Source organism: Balaenoptera physalus (genome assembly GCF_965194825.1).
Source record: "Balaenoptera physalus genome assembly, chromosome: 11".
Lineage (NCBI taxonomy): Eukaryota > Metazoa > Chordata > Mammalia > Artiodactyla > Balaenopteridae > Balaenoptera > Balaenoptera physalus.
Genome location: NC_138896.1, coordinates 23,445,316 through 23,466,398, shown reverse-complemented (window position 1 = coordinate 23,466,398; position 21,083 = coordinate 23,445,316). Strand labels below are relative to the sequence as shown.

Sequence of the window (21,083 nt, the reverse complement as noted above, 5' to 3'; positions counted from 1 at the left end):
TAATTAAAAAAAAAAAAAAACCACAGTCACCTCATACCTGTCAGAATAACTATTATCAAAAAGACCACAAATAACAAGTGTTGGCCAAGATGTAAAGAAAAGGGAACCCTAGTGCTCTGTTGATGGGAATATAAATTGGTGCAGCCACTATGGAGAACAGTGTGGATTCCTCAGAAAGTTAAAAGTAGAACCATCATATGATCCAGCAATCCTACTTCTGGGAATTTATCCAAAGAAAACAAAAACATTAATTTGAAAAGATATATGTACCCATATGTTCATTGCAGAAATTATTGACAATAGCCAAGATATGGAAGTAACCTAAGTGCCCATCAATAGATGAATGGATAAAGAAGATGTGTTTTATATATATATATATATATATATATATATATATATATACATACACACACAATGGAATATTACTCAGCTATAAAAAAGAATGAAATCTTGCCATTTGCAACAACATGGATGGACCTAGAGTATGTTATGCTAAGCGAAATAAGTCAGAGAAAAACGAATACTGTATGATTTTACTTATATGTGGAATCTAAAAAACAAAACAAATGAACAAACAGAACTGAACAGAAACAGAGTCATAGATGCAGAGAACAAGCAGGTGCCAGAGGAGAGGTGGGTGGGAGAATAAGAGGAATAGGTGACAGAGACTAAGAGGTATGAAAAGTACAAACTTTCAGTTACAAAATAAATGAGTCACAGGTATAAATGTGCAGCGTGAAGATTATAGTTAATAATTACGTAATATCTTTGTATGGTGACAGATGACAACTAGACTTATCATGGTGATCATTTTGAAATGTATAGAAATATCAAATCACTATGCTTTGCATCAGGAATTAACATAGTGTTATAGGTCAGTTATAGGTCAAAACCAAACAAACTCACTCATAGAAAAAAGAGATCGGATTTGCAGTTACCAGAGGCAGGGAGTGGGAGGGAGGGGGAATCAGATGAAGGCAGTCAAAAGGTATAAACTTCCAGTTATAAGTTCTAGGGATGTAATGTACAGCATGATAAATACAGTTAACACTATGGTACATTATATATGAAAGTTGTTAGAGAGTAAAAGTCCTAAGAGTTCTCATCACAAGGAAAAATTTTTTTTCTCCATTTCTTTAATGTATCTATATGAGATGATGGATATTCACTAAACCTACTGTAATCATTTCATGTCATACGTAAGTCAAATCATTATGTTGTACACCTTAAACTTATACAGTGCTGTGTGTCAATTATATTTCAATAAAATGGAAGGGAAAAAGAGAAGACTTTTGAACATATTCCTAAAAGCTTGGTGGCAAGCCTCTGGGGCTTTAAGCCAGGGATAGACATGCTCACACTCAGATCTGGGAAGGCTCACTCTGGCTGCAACTCGGAGAAGGGATCTGAGCAGGGCAAGACTGGAGGCAGTGAGGTAAGGTAGGAGGTGGGGTAGGCACGCATACTGGAGGTGATGGAGACTTGGAGCGTGGTGACAGGGAGGTGAGGGAAAATGGACAGACTGGAGAGATCTTTACAAGGGAAAATTAATGGGACTTGGGGGCTGATGAAGGAAGGGGGTGCTCCAGAGGCCCCCAAGGCACAGTGGAAAAGAGCACTGGGCTGGGAATCTCAAGATCGAGGTCTAATTCCAGATCAACCACCAATCAACTACCCAATGGCTTTGGCCAAGTCACTTTACTGCCCTTCACTGCTTTCGTTTCATCATCTTGTAGGACGAGATAAAGCCTGTTTGATCTTATGGTACCACTCAATTCTACTATCCTCTGATTCTACAAAGTAAATGCATCACCAAGGACAAAATGAAACAATGGTGTCACCTCCCCCCAAGGTTTAGGGACCCTTCTTCTATGTGTTACTCAATACCATTGATCATCATATACTTAAAGATGTACTCAAATGTTGCATTTACTGGTCTGTCTCCTTCAGAAGGCTAAGTGCTCCTTGAGGGCAAGAACTGGGTATCCTGTACCTGGAACCAGGTCAGGCATATGGTAATTGATTCACTGTATTTCTGAAATTGACTATTTTAAAGTGCTGAGAGGACAGACACACAGTTATTCAAGAAGGCATCTTGGTGCCATGTATTGTGTTTTTTCTGTATCCAGGGCACTGTGGTGGATGCTAGGGTCATCTGAATAAACAAGAAAGCCAGTCATGGACCTTACGTCAAGTCAAGTGGCCAAGACAGACGTTAAACACACGAGGACAAAAATTATGGTTTATTTCTAGTTGTGGCAAGTGCTACAAGAAAAAGTAGTGGGTATTGTGAATGTGTAATAGGGAGACCTAACTGAGAGAGTGACCTTTATTATAATAAGGATGAGTTGATTGACTCACAGAACTAGGAAGGGAAGAGAGAAAGAGAGGGGGACAGAGGGAGAGACTTTTAGGAATAATAAGGAATAATAAAAAGGAATAATAAGCATGCATGAAGGCCTGAAGCAGGACGGAGTTCTGATGAGAATACTGGAAGGAAATCCGCTGGAATGGTAACGTTAGCTACATTGGGATTGTGGAATTTTGGGTACTTTTTATTTTCTTTTGTTTGTATACATTTTGCATTTCACAGATTTTCCACAACAAACACACATTATTTTAATCATTGTTGGGGGGGGAACTTTGTTAAACAAAATAATAAAGGATGTGGGGAGAATGGGTGTCATGGAGGAGGGGGCACATTCCAGAGGGACTGGTGACTTAAGCGGTGAGTAATCCCTACGTGGGGGAGAGCAACAAGCATGTTGATGGGGCTAGAACAAAGGAGCAGGGGTGACTCATGAATGATACAGTTGAAGCGGGGCCGCCAAGGTCCATGAAGGTGAGGCTGAAGAGTTGGAGGTGATATGAAAAGTCATAGTGAGCTACTTTCAAAGGGCCTGAGCAGGGAGAGTAAGCATTTTAGCAAAGGGGAGCAGGATGGGGAGAAACCAGAGAGAGAAGGACTCTAAGAGGTCCCTTCAGGGCTGGTGGGGGAGAGCGGGGACCTGTTAAGGCCAGTAGTCCTACAACACGGAGTAGTTGGTCCTTTGTTACTTCCCGGGCATCAAGGGGTTAGGCTGCCCTATGCTTTCTGCCCCACAGTGGAAGTGGAAATTGTGGTTTCTGAAGGTCCTTCCTGAGAAATAAACTGCTAGCCTGGGGACATTTCTAAAGAGATAAAGTCAAAAATTGGTTTGCGGGGGCAGAGGTGGCAGGGCACAGGCAGGATTTGGAAAATTGCGGCCTGATATAAGTTCTAAGATCTCCTCCCACCCACTCCTGATCTAGATAAGCACCCCTGCCACCCACACTGGATACTTGGCCAGGATTTCCTCCTGAGGCTGTGAAGCATTTTTAGGGCTGTGATGTGAGTTGGGGAGGGGGCGGAAATTGGCTCCCCTCTCCCCGCTGAGCTGAACCTATAGGAACTACCTCAGCCACTTCCCTTCTAGGCTTTTCCCCCCTCTTCCCATGTGGTTCCCTCAGATCACCATCTGATTGCCCCAAGAGAACTCTTCTTGGCATCTCCTCTCACCCCACACTCCTGACATGGGTGCTGCCCACTCAGAGAGATGAGGACCAACTTCGTCCTGGCCTTCTACCCAGCCCGGAAGCGGAGTGCAGCATGAGAGTCTGTGCCCTAGCCCTCTCCTGCTCTCTTGAGAAAACAGAGGCAAAATCATATTAAATGATGATATTAAATCACCATGTTAAATCAGTGTATCAAGTGCAGGATTGGTCAGTTAGCAGCTGAGGGATCACTGTCCATTGCCCCGGAATTGGCCCTGGGCTACTGTGAGGATGGAGGAGACAGGGGCACTGAAGGAACAGTCCCGCTGTTTGGAGGCATCAAGTTCTTAATAAAAGTAACTTCAACCCAGAAGACCTGGGTTCATGTCACAGCTGAGCTCTTGCTAGCTAAGTCATCTGAAGGGTAGCCCACTTACCCCTCTAAGCCCCTTAGTTTCTCCAACTGTGAAATGGTCATGATAGCTAGTTTAGGATCAAACGATGCAGTGTCTGAGAAAAATAGACTTGAAAGGAGTTCTTCCTTCCACAGGAATCTATTGTGAGCCTATCACTGCTCAAAATGTTCAGGATATAAAGATAAGACAATCGTAACAGGCCAGAACCCTGCCCTCAGGAAGTTCCTCCAGTTGCTGTTATTACTGATGACTGTTGAATAAATGGGGCCACTCATAAGAAGCAAATGGAGAGTTCTGACAGAGGATGAAAGGCTATATTTTCCAAAGATGGGTATCCTCCTCCGATACTCTTCTTATCCCGTGACTGACACACCAGGGTGGGATCGTGTTCCTTCCCCTTGAATCTGGGTGGGGCTGTGACTGCCGTGACCAATGGAGTAGGGGGAAAGCAATGTAGATCATAAAAAAGTGAGGTCACAAAAAGTATATAGTTCATGCCTGGTTCTCTTTCTCAGTAACCCAGACACCATGCAAGAGAGGCCCAATCTAGATCAAAGGAGAGGAACCGAGGCCCCCAGCCAATAGCCAGCATCCACTGCCAGACGTATGAATGAAGGATCCTGCAGACGGATGGTTCCAGTCTCCAGCTTTCGAGTCTTCCAGCTTCAACCCCAGACATCATGGAGCAGAGGCAAGCCATCTCCATCCCCACTGCACTCCATCCAAACTCCTGATCCACAGAACCCATAAAGGTAACAAAGAGTGCCATGCCCACTAAGTCTTGGGGTAATCTTTTAGGCAACATTAGATAACCAGAACGTAGAGTGACCTTAGGAGGAGCAAGAATGAGCAGCATAGAAACTGAAGGAGAAAGTGCCCTAGACGAGTTGAGTTAGTCAGATGGAATGACATTAAATGTGGAAAGCGTTACTAGCCTCGACCATGTGCTTTCTAACCTTGTCCTGCTGTGAAATTGTTCCCTCAAAGACCACCAACAACCTCCCAACTGACTAAAGTCAAAAACACCTCACCCTTTTCTCCATACTCATTCTCCGTCAACTTCTTTCCTTGACTTCCAGTCATAATATAAGGTCAACTACCACAAGGACATGCTTCTCTACTGGTCTCTGCTTTGCTTTACTCATTGGTTCCTCTTCTCCCTCCCACCTTCCCACTAGACTGTAACCAACTTACTTTCCAAAGTCTTGCTCCCCTCTCTCTATCCATGGCCCTCAAAGAGCTCACTTCTTCTTCTTCTTTTTTAAATATTTATTTATTTGGCTGCACCTGGTCTTAGTTGCGGCACACAGGATCTTTGTTGCTGCCGTGCGGGATCTTCCTTGTGGCATGAAGGCTCTTTAGTTGTGGCATGCGGTCTCTAGCTCCCTGACCAGGGATTGAACCCAGGGCCCCTGCATTGGGAGCACGGAGTCTTAACCACTGGACCACCAGGGAAGTCCTGGGCTCACTCCTTCTTGATGAAACTATCACCTGTGTACAGAGTCTCCCACTTCAATACCTCCATAACCAGTCCTGTTCATCGACATGAACTCCTATCTTGTATTTCCAATTTCCCTCTAGTCGTGTGCCAATACCTTATTTCTTTGCCACCTCAAGTCCAACACATCCAAAATGGACCCACTGTAATGGATGCTATCTGGGCCTCACCCAGATCCTCTTTACCAGCTGGTCTACTCATCCCCCAGGTACCAGGCATGTTGTCTGATAACCACACACAGCTGTCCCCTTTTCTGGAGGATTGGCCTGGACCGAATGGGAGACAAGCCATCCCCACAACACACACTTTGGACAGATCTCAGCCATTGACTGCCTGACGCGCAGCTGTAAAACACCAGCCCCCTTCCCTCAAGGTGGAGCCGACTCTGGTGTGATTCGCGCTGAGAATCTCCCTGTGGACTCGGATTACAGCTTAGCCCACATCCTTGCTTAGCTTCTTGGCTTTGCCATCTTGTTCCCCTTGCTCTTCTTCTCCTCCCCACATCAATCCCTTGGACAAAAGTTCTGTGCCAGGCTCTGCCTCTAGGTGACCCAACCTAAAACACCTATGAAGGCGGGTTCACTTGTTTACTTGTTTCTTGGCCGCTCCAACCTGAAACTCCCTATCAGGCCAGCCATCAATCCTAACATATTTTCTAGCAAATGCCTCTCAGATTTATTTCTTCCTCCTTGTTCCCATTGCCCCCACATAATCACCTCACACCTGGATTGTGAAATCGGTCTCCTCTCCAACCTCACTGCCCTTTCCTGTTTTTCCTTCCCCCCACCCAACATGACTCGCACGTAAACGCCGATTAAAATCTCTTTAATGCCTTTGATCATACAGCTCCCCTACCCAAAAGTTTAATGCCTCCTGTTTCTAATGGCACTAGATAAAGATTCTTTTGTCTGCTTTCCTGGACCCTCACTGAGATCTGGCTTTCACCTTGTTTACTTAACCTCATTTTCCAGTATTTCTAATTTTCTATTCCAGACAGCTCCTTCAAAATTCCACAAAGCACACTTATTCCCATCACACCAGCCCCACTTTCCCCTCTCTCCTCCACTTTCCTAAAACCTGCCCATCAGTGGGAGGGCCACCCAGCTGTCTCCCAGTATCCACCCTTCCCTTCTTCTCAGTTTCCAGCTGGGCACAGGGGTGCCTGGAGTAAATAACACATATCCCAGCCTCCCTTGCAGCTGGATATGGTTAAATGACTTCACTTCAGCCTATTTCATGTAAGCAGAAATGCTGTGCATTACTTCTGTCAATGGATTAAGAGGAAAGGATGTGTTTCTTTGCCCTTCTCTGTCCTACTGGCTGGAATGTGCAGCTTGGACAGTCATCTTAGATCATGAAGTAAACACCACATACTGAGGATGTGAGGCAACAAAGTGAGCTTCTAGCCAAGCCTGAACTGCCAGCCTTGATCTAGACTTTCTATCAGAGAGAATAAATTTATATCTAGTAAACCACTATTCTAGTTTTTTGTCTCTCACAGCTGAATCTAATCCTGACACACATACTCAGCTTTTCTGTTTGTTAGCCATAATGAGCTTCTGTGGCTCAAAACCAAAGGAAACCAAATGCTAAGGAAGGAAGGTAAAAGCTTTAGAAAAATTAAAGGAAGCTGAGGCAAAGTGCACAGGACTTTAGAAAGACATTTCTAAATTATTACTGGCAGGGAAGTGACTACAATTATGTAAGGAGAAACTAGGCAAGCCCAGGCAAAATGCAGGGCTGGATTTTCATGCATTGTATACTGCAGAAATTATGGGCAGAGCAGATCTAATATAACTCTTGAGTGTTAATAAGGTGGTTGAGTTGTACTTTGGTTCTGCTCACATCTTGTGAAGGAAAGAAAGAAGTGGATGCAGTGCTGAGCTGAGAAATATTTAACAACTCCCTGGAGGTTGGGGGGAGTCTAATTAGCTGCATTTCAAGTTTCCGTGGTGTAAATATTCCCTACAAGGTCAACTTCAAGCTATCGATGTTATGTCAGTTGGCTCACAAAATTCCTGAAGGTATCACAATCTGCTCTCATGAGCTGGTTTGAGCTGGTATGAGCTGGCTCCAGCACAAAAGGGGGCGGTGAGGAGGGCTGAAATAGCAATGCATGTAATGAACCTCACTAGGTGCCAGGCACTGTGAGAGGCATTTTGCATATATTATCTTCCTTAATCCTTTCACGCAACACTGCGGGGTAAGGCCAAACTTCCCCAACCATTAATCTTTTGGGGGGGGGGGGGCTTCCCTGGTGGCGCAGTGGTTGAGAATCTGCCTGCCAATGCGGGAGACACGGGTTCGAGCCCTGGTCTGGGAGGGTCCCACGTGCCGCGGAGCAGTTAAGCCCGTGAGCCACAACTGCTGAGCCTGCGCGTCTGGAGCCTGTGCTCTGCAGCAAGAGAGGCCGCGACGGTGAGGGGCCCGCGCACCGCGATGAAGAGTGGCCCCCGCTCACCACAGCTAGAGACAGCCCTTGCGCAGAAGCGAAGACCCAACACAGCCAAAAATAAAAATAAATAAATGAATTAATCTTTTGGGGGAAAATCCCAATACATGTGGATTTATATTTATATATCTTCTCCACAACCCTGGAAGATGTGTTGGTCATTCCTATTATGGATAATTAGAAAAAGTAGGAAATGGAGGTTAGGAAGGAAAAATAGGGTATAGTGGATATTATCTGGGTTTTGACAATGCAGCAATGACTCTCTCCTCCTCCTCTGACAATAGTCATTGGATTCTTTGGGGAATTACCTGTATGCAGTCCTATCAAGCTTTCAGTTAAGATGTCCTTTCTTCCCCAGGACCCTACCTAAACCAGACTAATTAGACTCTCTCTGCTGGAGCTTTGAATGATGAACATGAATGTGAGGGATGGAAAAAAACTAGCTATCATTCATTCATTTCAGCAGGTAGTGAGGGCAAGACTTGATTCCTGCCATGGAGTCCCCAGAGCTGCCCTGGTTCCTGTGTTCCCTGAGCCTAGCTCTCTAGCCTTCCTTTGAGGCTGTGAGCGCTCCAATATCCTCCCAATGCTCAGCTTTTCTAAGTTAGCCATAATGAGTTTCTGTGGCTTGAAACCAAAGAAATCCAAATGCTAAGAAAGGAAGGTAAAAGTTTTAGAAAAATTAAAGGAAGCTGAGGCAAATGCAGAGGGCTTTAGAAAGGCATTTCTAAATCACTACTGGCAGAGAAATGGCTACAATAATGTAAGAAGAACCTAGGAAAGAAAGCCCATTCAAAATTCAGGGCTGGATTTTCATGCATTTCACTGCAGAAATTATGGGCAGAGCTGACCTTATATAACTCCAGGTGTTAATAAGGTGTTTGAGCTGTACCATCAGATGCTCATCACAGGGTTATTATTTTTTTTAAGCTTTTTTTTTTTTGTAAATTTATTTATTTATTTATTTAGGCTGTGCTGGGTCTTCGTTCCTGCACTTGGGCTCTTTGTTTTGACACACGGGCTTCTCTAGTTGCAGCTCGTGGGCTCAGTAGTTGCAGCATGAGGGCTTAGTTCCCCATCCAGGGATTGAACCGGGCCCCCTGCATTGGGAGTGCAGAGTCTTAACCACTGGACCACCAGGGAAGTGCCCTGGGTTAATAATCACAGGGTTATTAAGTAAAGGCAACTCAAACCATTTCACATCTAAAGTACCCAGGTTACCCTGTGTTTTTAGAATCACTATGAAACAGATGGGAGTATTTTTTTTATTGTATTTTATATTGATCATTTGGATGGAGGACCAGAGAGAAAACACAGACCACTAAGCACTCTTAGTTAGCATTTTATCTTCTAGAAAGTAAGATGCATTTACAATTATCTCCTTTAAAACTATTAGCAGTAGAGAGCCTGGCAGGTTTCTAGTAGGGAAGCCAGGAGTTGTATTCGGGTTTGTGTGACTGCCCAGCATTTCTGCTAGTTCTATGCCTCAACCAAAATTTTCCCCATCACCCCTTCCTGCAGTGATCTCACCCTGCTCTGAATTCCTAAAATGCTCGCTTTCTGTCTCAACATTCCATTCATTTGACATTCAATACGGTGATTTGCTGGGTCTTCATATGAGGAAAAGTACTTGCTAAGCTCTAACATACCAAACAAATGTTAGTTATTATGTTATTGTGTATGTGCATATATTAGTGTGTACATGTATAAAATATATACATATAACTGTACATATATGTGTATATGTATGTACAGTTACAGTTATATAGTTATTATATGTCTCTTATTTTCCCTTAACTAGGTTATAAACTTCTTGAGGCCCATTTATCCATCTTTCTACCTTCCACCGATCATAGTTGGAACACATTTGACAGTCAATCTACTGATGATTTGAGTGCAGGGACTAGCCTCCATCATTTCTATGACTTTCAGCCACTTATCTCCACTGCCCTCCTGTGTCCTACAGGGCTGCTAGGAGGACTGAATGAGATAATGGGTGCAGAGCACCCTGGATTGGTTGGTTCCGTGTGGCCTATGACAGAAAAAACTCTCTTAGTTCCCCCTTCAACCTCTTGTCTTCCTTTTCACAGAAGTTTGGGTCATGGATATGATCAGAAACACGTTTCCCTTTTTCAGTAATAGATTTCTGAAGAAGTTGTTTCTAGACCTCTGAATGGGCGGTAGGAGACCTCATCCAACTAGAGCAGACTGATCTTGACTGCTTTAAAAGTGTTGAAAGCAAATGAAAGCCATCAGCTCACAGTGAATGTTTTCACAATGCAGCAGTTTTCCTTCTCTCACCCCACTCATCATCTAGCCCGGTGCTGTCCAATAGAACTTTCTGTGATGACGGAAATGCACTATACCTGCGCTTTCCAATATAGTAACCACTGGCTACATGAGGTTTTTGTACACTTAAAATGTGGCTGATGCGAATGAGGAACTGAATTTTTTTTAATTATTATTTCTTTTTTTTAAAAATAAATTTATTCATTTGTTTATTTTTGGCTGCATTGGGTCTTTGGTGCTGTGCGCGGGCTTTCTCTAGTTGTGGCACGCAGGCTTAGTTGCTCCACGGCATGTGGGATCTTCCGGGACCAGGGCTCAAACCCCGTGTCCCCTGCATTGGCAGGCGGATTCTTAACCACTGCGCCACCAGGGAAGTCCTGAGGAACTGAATTTTAAATTGTATTTAATTTTAATCAATTAAAATTTAAATAGCCACATGCTACCATATGCGACAGCACAGAGCTAACTTTAGAGAATCTGGGTCTTTTTGTTCATTCATTCATTTATCATTCAATCAAAACCTACTGAGTACCTAATATAAGTTAGGCACAGTACTCAGCCCTGACAGGGGGTTCAATGGTTAGTCTCTCATCTGAAAGAGCTCAAAATTTCTTTAAGGAAGGGACTTCCCTGGTGGTCCAGTGGTTAAGTCTCTGTGCTCCCAGTGCAGGGGGCATGGGTTTGATCCCTGGTCAGGGAACTAAGATCCCACAGGTGGCGTGGCAAAAAAAAAAAAAAAATTGTTTGAGGAAACAAATGATATTTTGAGATGACCTCAAGACCTTCATTTGTCTTCTGACTATATCATGTCCTCTTGAAAAAAGTAGCTGGAGATTTCTTAGGCATGGGTCACCCTGCAGATGTCCTTACCTCCCTGACTTCCCCTGCTGGATTAGGATCCTTGCCTGAGCTAGAGGCAGCTCCCAAGGGCTGGCAAGAGTCCAGCGATATGACCAGAGGAGAGAATGCCCAACAGGGCTGCCCAACAAGGTTAGTCTACCCTGGGGCATGTGTGCATAACCCATTCAGAGTTTGAAAGTGAGACACAAGCAAGGACGCAAATATCAGAGCAGCGCAAAACCCCAAAGGCAACGAGCTAGGGCAGTGAGCCAAATGATAATGTTAATAATGAGGATTGTTAAGAGGCAGCGAAGCATAGAGGTTGGTTGCTTTGTCTCTGGAGCCAAACTTCCCGGAATTCAATCCCAGCTCTAGCCCTTGCTGCCATGCACAGTTTCTGTGCTGTATCCTCACCCGTGAAAGGGATGTTGTAAAGGCCTTCTTCTCAGAGACTTACCACGAAAATTAGATGAATAGAACATGGAATTGAACCAGAGTGAGCTGGTTCCAGCGTCCACTCTCTGACCGATGTGGTACACTGCTGGATTTGGGATGAGGTAGACTAGGGTTCGAATCTAACTCCCGCTATGTAATCTTGAGAAAGTGAGCTGCCTCATGGAACTTCTCATTTTCCTCTTTGGTAAAATGAAGATACAGACAATGATGACAGTGGAGGTTTGTGAAGGTTTAATGGATTGATTCCTGGGTAGTGCTCAGGATAGTGCCTACAGGGCACTGTGTGTGCCCAAGCAGCGTGGGCCTGTGTTACTTCACACTATGCACCGGGGCCCATGCAGGGCCACGCGGCAGACACTGAGGCTGGGGAGAGCAGCAGATGGAGAGATACTGAGCCACAGGGTGGGCTGGGTGGGCCGGGAGGTGAGGTGTGCTCCTGGAGCTGCTTGAACAGCAGGGTGGCTTGAGACCGCTATGGCCTCCTGAAGACATGACATGCCAGTTCTGCAGGGTACAGATTGCTGGATTCCAGCCTATCCCTGTCCCCTGAGGTAACCTGCATGTCAACCTGTTCTCTGACAAGGAAAACATTTTGACTTGACAGATTTGATGCAGGAACTTACAACAGGGACATTTTGATGCAGCCTCCTTAGAACAGTCCTGTCAGAGTGTAAAATGGTAAACCACGGCCATTTCTTATAAAGTTAAATATATTCTGAGTTATACTACTCCTAGATATTTACTCAAGGGAAAAACACACGTCCACAAAAAAAGTTGTATATGACTCTTCACAGCAGTTTTACTCATAATAGCCAAAATCAAGAAAAAAACACAAATGTCCTTCAATGGTGAATGAATAAGCCAACTGTATCATATTTATACAATGAAATACTATTCAGAAATCAAAAGGAAAGAACTACTGATTCATGCAAGAATATGGATGAATCACAGAAATATTATACTGAGCAAAAGAATCCAGACACAAAAGAGTATCTACTGTAGTTTTATTTATATGACATTCTAGAATAGGCAAAACTACAGGAACAGAAATCAGGCCAGTGGTCACTAGGGGCTAGGAGTGAAGAGAGGGTATTGATTCCAAAGGGGCATAAGGAACTTTCTGGAGCAACGGAAATATTCTATATCATGATTACAGTGGCATTTATACAACTATATGAATTTGTCAAAACTCATCAAACTGTACTCCTAAAAAGGATGGATTTTACTGTATATAAGCTATACTTCAATATACCTGGCTTTTTTTGGCTGTGCCGCAAGGCTTGTGGGATCTTAGTTCCCCGACCAGGGATCGAACCTGGGCCCTCGGCAGTGAAAGCGCAGAGTCCTAACCACTGGACTGCCAGGGAATTCCCCAATATACCTGGCTTAAAAAAAAAAAATGTAATATCACCAAGCACTACCAAATTCTACGTGAAAGCGTGGGAGTCAGAGAGAGACAGGATGAGCACAACCCACAGGGATGGGCTGAGAGTATCTGGTTTGTACATTTCTCTTCCTTTGTTTTTGTTTTTTTGGCTCCTCCGTGCGGCATGCGGGATCTTCATTTCCCAACCAGGGATCAAACCCGTGCCCACAAAGTCCATTAACCACTGGACTGGCAGAGAAGTCCCTAAATGCTGACAATTCAATAACTTTAGGGGGCCTTGTCAAAAGGTCCCTGGCATCAAAATGGCTGCATCACAATGCCATGTGCACTTCTAAGCAATCAGAAAGAGCAACAGACAAATATCTATAAAATACTGTGTTTGGTGCCTCAAGAGATTTACGTACAAAGTAGATGGACTAATTCTACATGGAGGAGCCATGGGCACGGTTTCCCCAGGAGGCTGGAGAGAAAACAGCATGTGAAGAGTCTAACAGGTAAGAGTTTGGCATGAATCAGAAAAAGTACAAAATCGTATATGGTACCCTAGCTCAGGGAGCAGGGAAAGCAGTCAGGTAGTTGAGAGAGAAGCCTGTAAAGTTGCCTGATTCGGGTTGGGAGGCCAGTGTCAGCCCCACTAGAGAGTTTAGAGGCACTGAAGTTACCAACCCAGACACTGACTTGGTCAAGTCCATCTTTTAACAAGAAAGCTCTGGGGAGGGAATTCCCTGGTGGTCCAGTGGTTAGGACTCCGCGCTTCCACTGCAGGGGGCATGGGTTCAGGGGAACAAGATCCTGCATGCCACGCAGCGCGGCCAAAAAAAAGAAAAAAGAAAAAAAAGAAAGCTCTGGGGAAGGCATAGAAGATAGAAGATGGAATGGAGGGAGAAGAGTTAGGAAGGTTCTCTGTGTCCCATCCTTGTCATTGTTTCCATTGAAATCAAATGTGCCTTTCTGGTGGTGTATTGTTCTGAATACCAAAAGTATTAGGTAAGTAGGTCTCAACTAGGATACATCAGCCCCGAAGGTGGCTTAGCTGCCCAGTACTTTGGGACCCTCTGTCTCTTTCCTGAACTGGGGAACCCTAGCTCTCAAGCAACCTCTTCATTCGGGCTCCCAGGGTTACCACCAGTTGGTCTGTGTGGGAGATGCAGCAGTCACAGGAGCAAGCCCATATGGTCATGGTTGGCAGTGGAGAAGATCATCAGAGCCAAGGGACACATGATATTTCCAGCCTCCCCTTGTGAGCAATCCCCTTCAGTGTCGGGTGGTATTTCCAACCTGGGGAAACAACTGACCAATGGTCTGGGAAGAGAGAGTGTCATAAAAGGGCCAGGGCCGCCCGAGCCAGGATGACGGTAGCATGGGGCCCAGACACTCTAGGGAATCCATGAGTGATGGAGAGAGAACTTGAGGGAAAGCAGGGCTACTGGCCAGCCCAGCCCAGCTTCCTCTTTCATGAGCTCATGGTCAAAGCCAGGCCAGACCGGGAGGGTGCCAGCGATTGACTGAGCTTGTTTTTTCCCTAACTTGGTTCTGAGTCACACAGGGCATCTACCCTTCCCAGAAGACCGCCTTAGGTTTCACCCCGGGGCAGCCGATCAAGCTCCAGTCCTAACACGCGATCCCCATTCTCGCTGGAGGCGGGCCAGCCGGGAGCACCCGCCCCGCCCCCAGGCCTCTCTGGGCGGAGGCTGGGCCCCTCCCAACCTTCAAAGAAAAGGGCCTATGCAGGCAGCTGCTTTGGAGGTAGGAGGGAGGCACTGGCTAACTTTTGAACACACAGGGGAGACGCTGCTGAATCAAGGAGCTGCCGGGGAGGGAGGCCCATTCGAGAGCCTTTAATCTAAGCCCTTGACTTTACAGATCAACTCATTCAGTAAGAACAGGGTGTCTGAAAAGGCAGGACAAAAGGGGAAATGCTTTATTTGTTGCCCTTCCTGCCCAGCCCCCACATTACGCTTTGAATTAAATCTCAGTCATATTCTCCAATGCTGACATTGGAGCAATCTACAGAGAGACTCCCACATGAACACCTCTAATATTAATGAGTTAAAGAGCCCTATGTTTCTAGCCTTTTCAGGCAGTCTGTATGCTCTAGACACTGAAAATAGAACGATGAACAAGATGGATAAAGTCCTGCTTTCAAGGAGTTATAATCTGGTGAGAAGGAAACTGAGGCCAGAGGGAGGAGCCACAACCCTGGGGTCCTAGGAAGCCAGTGTTGGACCAGAACAGGGATGCTGGGTTCTTTTCTCAGCTCCCCACTCTCAGCAGCCTCTGGGGAAGTTTGGCTGAGTTGGACTGGGCTGGGCCGGGCCAGGCTGGGCTGAATCCAGGGCAGGGGATATGATGTTCTTTTGTGACCTTGCCTTGGGCCTCCAGGCACCCTTGCCATCCTTTTGCGTCAGGGAAAACTGCCAGGGCCTGATCTTGACCCTCCTAAGGCCCAGATGAAAGTCTTTGGGGGTCATTTATTAACTTGCTGCCTAGAACTCACCACCGCCACCCCCCCCCCCATGCCTCTGGCAAGAATTGTTCTGGCTAGAATGTGTGTGTATATGGGGGCCAGGGGAAAGTTGTTTACAGCCATTCTCATTGGCTGAACAAGAACTAGGAATGCAGAAGTCTCTGCTTCTCTGGAGAAAAGAAAAAGCCACAAAACCTACCTGAAATGGAGAGGGAGAGAAGGGAGGACGAAAAGAGAGAAACTGTATCCCCTGATGATCTTAGCACTTGGAGGCTATTTTATCATCCTGGTCTCCTACTCCTGGGTTAGTTCACTACTGTCCACATCTGCTCCAAAGCAGCCCCTCTTCCCATAATTATAATAATGGCCACTATGGGAAAAACACCCACATTGTGCCTATTCATATTCTTAATCCTTACAACAACCTTAAGGCCAGTTGGCCCATATTTCAATTAAGGAAACATTTTCAGAGAAGTTAAGTAGCTGGCCCAATACCTCGTGGTTGATAAGTACCAGAGCTGGAATTTAAACCCACTTTCCTCTAATGCCACTAGATGATAATATACTCTTTTTGCTACCCCATGTTTCCCTCCTATCTCAAACCCACCTCAAGTCAATAAATAGTTATTGAGCATCTACTAAATGCCAGGTGCAGCTGAGAGTTTTCAGTTTTCATTCCCTGACCCCAAGGCCCTGGCTCCATCCCTCTATCCCTGCTTCCCTTTCTCAGAAGCGCCCACTTCCAAATATCTGTCTCCCTCTCCTCTGCCGATTCTGCCTCCTTCCCATTACCTCTGTCCCCCATTCTAGCCTGTGGTTAGCAATGCAGCAGTATTCCAGGTGGGGCAGTAGGCATGACTCACTCTTATGTTACTTATAAAGGGTAAGAGCCAGGGCTTTGCCATCCATCAACTGCACAGTTATTCCTGACTCAATGGCAGGTCACCCTGAGCCACAGTTGAGTATCCCCTTTGAAGAGGAAACGTAAAGGCCTCTGAGGAGACACAGCTGTATAAACAGACACCTCTGGGGGTGAGGGGTAGCTCCTCAGAGGAGATGAATTTAAGAATATTTATTAAGGGAATTCTTGTACACTGTTGGTGGGAATGTTAATTGGTGCAGCCACTATGGAAAACAGTATGCAGGTTCCTCAAAAAACTGAAACTAGAACTACCATATAATCCAGCAATTCCACCTCTGGGTACATATCTGAAGAAAACAAAAACACTAATTTGAAAAGATACATGCACCTACATGTTCAGAGCAGCATTATTTACAATAGTCAAGACGTGGAAGCAACCTAAATGTCCATCAATAGATGAAAGGATAAAGATGTGGTATATATATATATATAAAATATATACACACACACACACACACACACACACACACACACACACACACACTGGAATGTTACTCGGCCATAAAAAAGAATGAAATTTTGCCATTTGCAGCAACGTGGATGGACCTAGACAGTATCATGCTTAGTGAAATAAGTCAGACGGAGAAAGGCAAATACTCTGTTATCATTTATATGTGGAATCTAAAAAATAAAACTAATGTATATAACAAAACAGAAACCAAATCATAGATGTTGAGAACAAACTAGTGGTTACCAATAGGGAGAGGGAAAGGGGGAGGGGCAAGATAGGGGTATAGGATTAAGAGATACAAACTACTAGGTATAAAAAAGATAAGCGGGCTTCCCTGGTGGCGCAGTGGTTGAGAATCTGCCTGCTAATGCAGGGGACACGGGTTCGAGCCCTGGTCTGGGAAGATCCCACATGCCATGGAGCAGCTGGGCCCGTGAGCCACAACTACTGAGCCTGCGCGTCTGGAGCCTGTGCCCCGCAACGGGAGGGGCCGCGATAGTGAAAGGCCCGCGCACCGCGATGAAGAGCGGTCCCCGCACCGCGATGAAGAGTGGCCCCCACTTGCCGTAACTAGAGAAAGCCCTCGCACGAACCGAAGACCCAACACAGCCAAAAATAAATAAATAAATAAATAAAATTTAAAAAAAAAAAAAAAAAAAGTAAATCTCTTTATAAAAAAAAAAAAAAAAAAAAAAAAAAAAAAAGATAAGCGGGCTTCCCTGGTGGCGCAGTGGTTGGGAATCCGCCTGCCAATGCAGGGGACACGGGTTCGAGCCCTGGTCTGGGAGGATCCCACATGCCGCTGAGCAACTAGGCCCGTGAGTCACAATTGCTGAGCCTGCGCGTCTGGAGCCTGTGCTCCGCAACAAGAGAGGCCGCGACAGTGAGAGGCCCACGCACCGCGATGAAGAGTGGCCCCCGCTTGCCGCAGCTAGAGAAAGCCCTCACACAGAAATGAAGACCCAACACAGCCAAAAATAAATAATAAATAAATAAATAAAATTAAAAAAAAAAAAAAAGATAAGCGACAAGGATGTATTGTACAGCACAGGGAAATACAGCCATTCTTTTGTAATAACTTTAAATGGAGTACAATCTATAAAATATTGAATCACTATGTTGTACACCTGAAACTAATATAATATTGTAAAAAAACTATACTTCAATTAAAAATATATATTTATTAAGCCCCTACTGGGTGAAAGGCCAAGTACTAGAGAAACCACAGAGATACCATGAGGAAAAAGGGAGGATGTGGTCCTGTATGCTCGAGGAGATGATATTCCAGTGGGGGAGAGACACAACAACAAAAAGTAAACAAATACGTAAAATGATTCCCTACCGTGGTGAGCATTAACAAGAAAACAAACAAGGGGATAAGAAAGAGGTTAGTGGGAGGTCAAGAACACAGGTCAAAGAAGGGGAATGAAGGAACTTGGTGATCTTGGGCAGATAGGGATGATATGAGGAGAGCTGGAAATGGAAAGGGGCAAAGGCCTTTCCCCAGTATTAGGGCAGTGAGAACCCGTGCAGCTGCTGGTCTCAGCCCCTGGCCCTTTCTGGCCTTAACTCATCCCCCAGCTGTCACCCCTGCACCCTGTCATTGACTTAATGATTCACTCTCAACCTTCCCCAGCTTCCTGTGCGGCAGGGAGGGGGTGGGGCAGAGCCCTGGCTCTCTGAGAGTCCCAGAATCGGGATGGGATTGGTTGAGAAGGAATGGTGAGCCGTCTGGGTTCTCTGGTTCTTCTCTTGGTCCCATTCTGACTTTGCCACAAAGAAAGGTCTCTCTGTGCCAGGAGGACAGTGAGGATAACTAGGTCCAGCTGGGGCCCGGATTCCAGATATAGGAGGTAGTGTGAAACAGGATCCTGACGTCCCCTTCATTTCCCCTCCCCGCCTAATGCCCTGGAGAAATTTTCCATCATAAACAAGTTATGCATTCCTAACCTTGGGTGACTCTCCCCTTCTCCCACCAAGCAGTTTTCTTCCATCATCACTATCTCTCCCATCCCCAGTTTATGTCTGTGTGAGCATGTGAGCCTGTCCACACATGTAAATTGTCATGTATTTATGTTGATCGTTGTGTAGTGTGCAGGTTGCCTTGGAATGAGGGTGTAGGTGGGTGGGTAGGCTCACTGTGCTTGGGTGTAAATGTAACGATGATGGCAGATGTGAAAGGCAGGTGTGGGAAAAGGATGTGCCTTTGTTTGTAGAGGAGGTGTGTTTTATGCCTCATCAGGAAGAAGTGTGTAATGCTGAAAGTTTCTAGTGTGCTTAAACAGGAGTGGTGGGTGTAAAATAAAGCAACATATAAGCCCAGGAAGCAATAGTATACACAGCAATAATGTCTCTATTTATAGCCCAATTGTGGGCTGTCCCCTTATTTGCAACCCCGCACATCCTTGGCTGAGAAATGCCCTTAGGTGTTCTTTGTTTGGTGTCTGTGTAAGACTTGTCCCAACTTTTCTTAAGAGGTTATAAATTCATATGTGGGATTTGAAGGAGTGTATGCCTGTCTCAAAATCTTGGGGTGATCCAGCCAGTGTATGTATACTATATGTGCATTTTTTAGTTCTGCATTTTCATCTTTCATTTATCAAGATTATTGAACAACTAGTACATGCAAGGCACCCTGCTAGGCTCTGTGGAAGACACAAAGACATGTGTGACACAGCCTTTAATGAAAGAGCTCATACATGTTCTCATCCTCTGCACCAGGCATAATATGATCTGGTACAAATCTCTGTGGCAGATGCATTTCAAATCCATGGAGACAGCTTTGGTCCCTTCATGCTCCCTGACTCTAATGCTACCTGTCTTATCACTAAATTCCGGTAATCTTACGCTAAGAATGTCTCTTAAAGCCACCCCTCCTTGTGTTCCCTATGTCATAGCCCATTTCAGGCCCTTTCCTCCTACCCAAGCCTCTCCAATAGTATCCTGTCTCTGCCTCAGTGTTTCCCCATCCAGAGCATACTCCTTGTCCCACTCAGTTCCCAGCTTTGAACTTGCCCTCCTTTGATGTCATTCCATGACCCACAAGCTCAAACCCAGTCCCCTGCCTGACAGCTAAGCTCTCCTCACTGCCTAATTCCTTTCCAGCCATCATCACTTCCCACTGTTGTCAAACCCAGATTTGTGTGCCTGATGCACAGTGAGGCCAAACAAACTGAAACATTGGGTTTGGGACAGAGAAAGGTTTATTGCAAGCGCCAAGCAAAAAGAACAGGTGGCTCTTGCTCAAAAACCCCAAACTCCCTGATGGTTTTCAGGGAAGAGTTTTTAAAGGCAAAATTTGGATCCTCAAGGGCTATGTCATTCTTTTAAAGGTTGTGCCCTGCCCCCTTCCCTCCTGTTTATGATGAGGATGAGAAGTTGCCAAAAACTGCAAGTGCCAGGGCAGAGCAATTTAAGCAGAGGACCTAAGGTGAGAAAGAGCTTGGCAAGTCCTGGGAACTGAAAGGAGGAGGCCCTGGGTGGCTGGAGCACAGCACAAGAGGAGAAGAGGGGTAAAAATGAGTTTGGAGAGGAAGAAATGAGATTTTGAAGATACTGTTATGGAACAAGTTCATGTGCCCAATGCACAGTGAGGCCAAATAAACTGAAACGTCGGAGAAAGGTTTATTGCAGGGCCAAGCAAGGAGAATGGGTGGCTTGTGCTCAAAAAACCCCAAACTCCCTGACAGTTTTTTGGGGAAAAGATTCTATAGGTAAAATTTGGGGTGTGGGCTGCAGGGTGTGTGACTTTCTTCTGATTGGTTGGTGGTGAGGTAACAGGGTGGTGCTCCAGGAATCTTGTACTCAGCCTGAAGTTACCATCCTCCAATTGAGTGAGGGCCTTAGTTCCTGGAGAAGAACTCAAAGATATATTGTTATGTATATCCCTTGAGGAGGAACCAGGCCCCTGCTTTATCTGCAACATTCCTTTTTTTAAAAAGTTTTGGCCCGGACTAGGGATCAAACCCACGCCCCATGCAGTAGAAGCTCAGTCTTAACCACTGGACCACCAAGGAAGTCCTGCACTATTGTTTCTTGACTACTCCTCCTGTTTCTGCATTCCCTTCCTTCCCTAATCAGCAACTGTTTGAATCTGTCCTTTGGAACCCAGGGAAGGTCTAGGGGGGACATGGAAAGGCTTTGGTACCCAGGAGGGCCCCACAGGGTCCTACTGGGTTTCAACACTACTGCATTACGGGAAACTTGTCCTGAGATTTGTTTTTCTTGTGATTCCCCAAACACATCCTGTACTTTTCCAGCTCAAGGCCTTTGCTGATTCCATTCTCTTTCTCAGTCATCTTCAACATCTGACTCTGTGGTATCCCACCCACCATTTAAGGTCATCTCAAATGCCATTCTTCCCTGATGCCTCATGTGATTGATTAGACAGAC

The 21,083-nt window shown here is 45.3% G+C and overlaps 1 long non-coding RNA gene across 1 annotated transcript in view; it reads left to right on the top strand.

The window, feature by feature from the left end:
* The window catches only part of LOC309638987, a 109,211-nt gene extending 101,549 nt beyond the window's left edge, over positions 1 to 7,662 (top strand). Inside the window, exon 6 of the long non-coding RNA XR_014251394.1 lies at positions 4,445 to 7,662. This is a non-coding gene — a long non-coding RNA (uncharacterized lncRNA). The remainder of the gene's footprint in view (positions 1 to 4,444) is intronic.
* Positions 7,663 to 21,083: the final 13,421 nt, after the last annotated feature.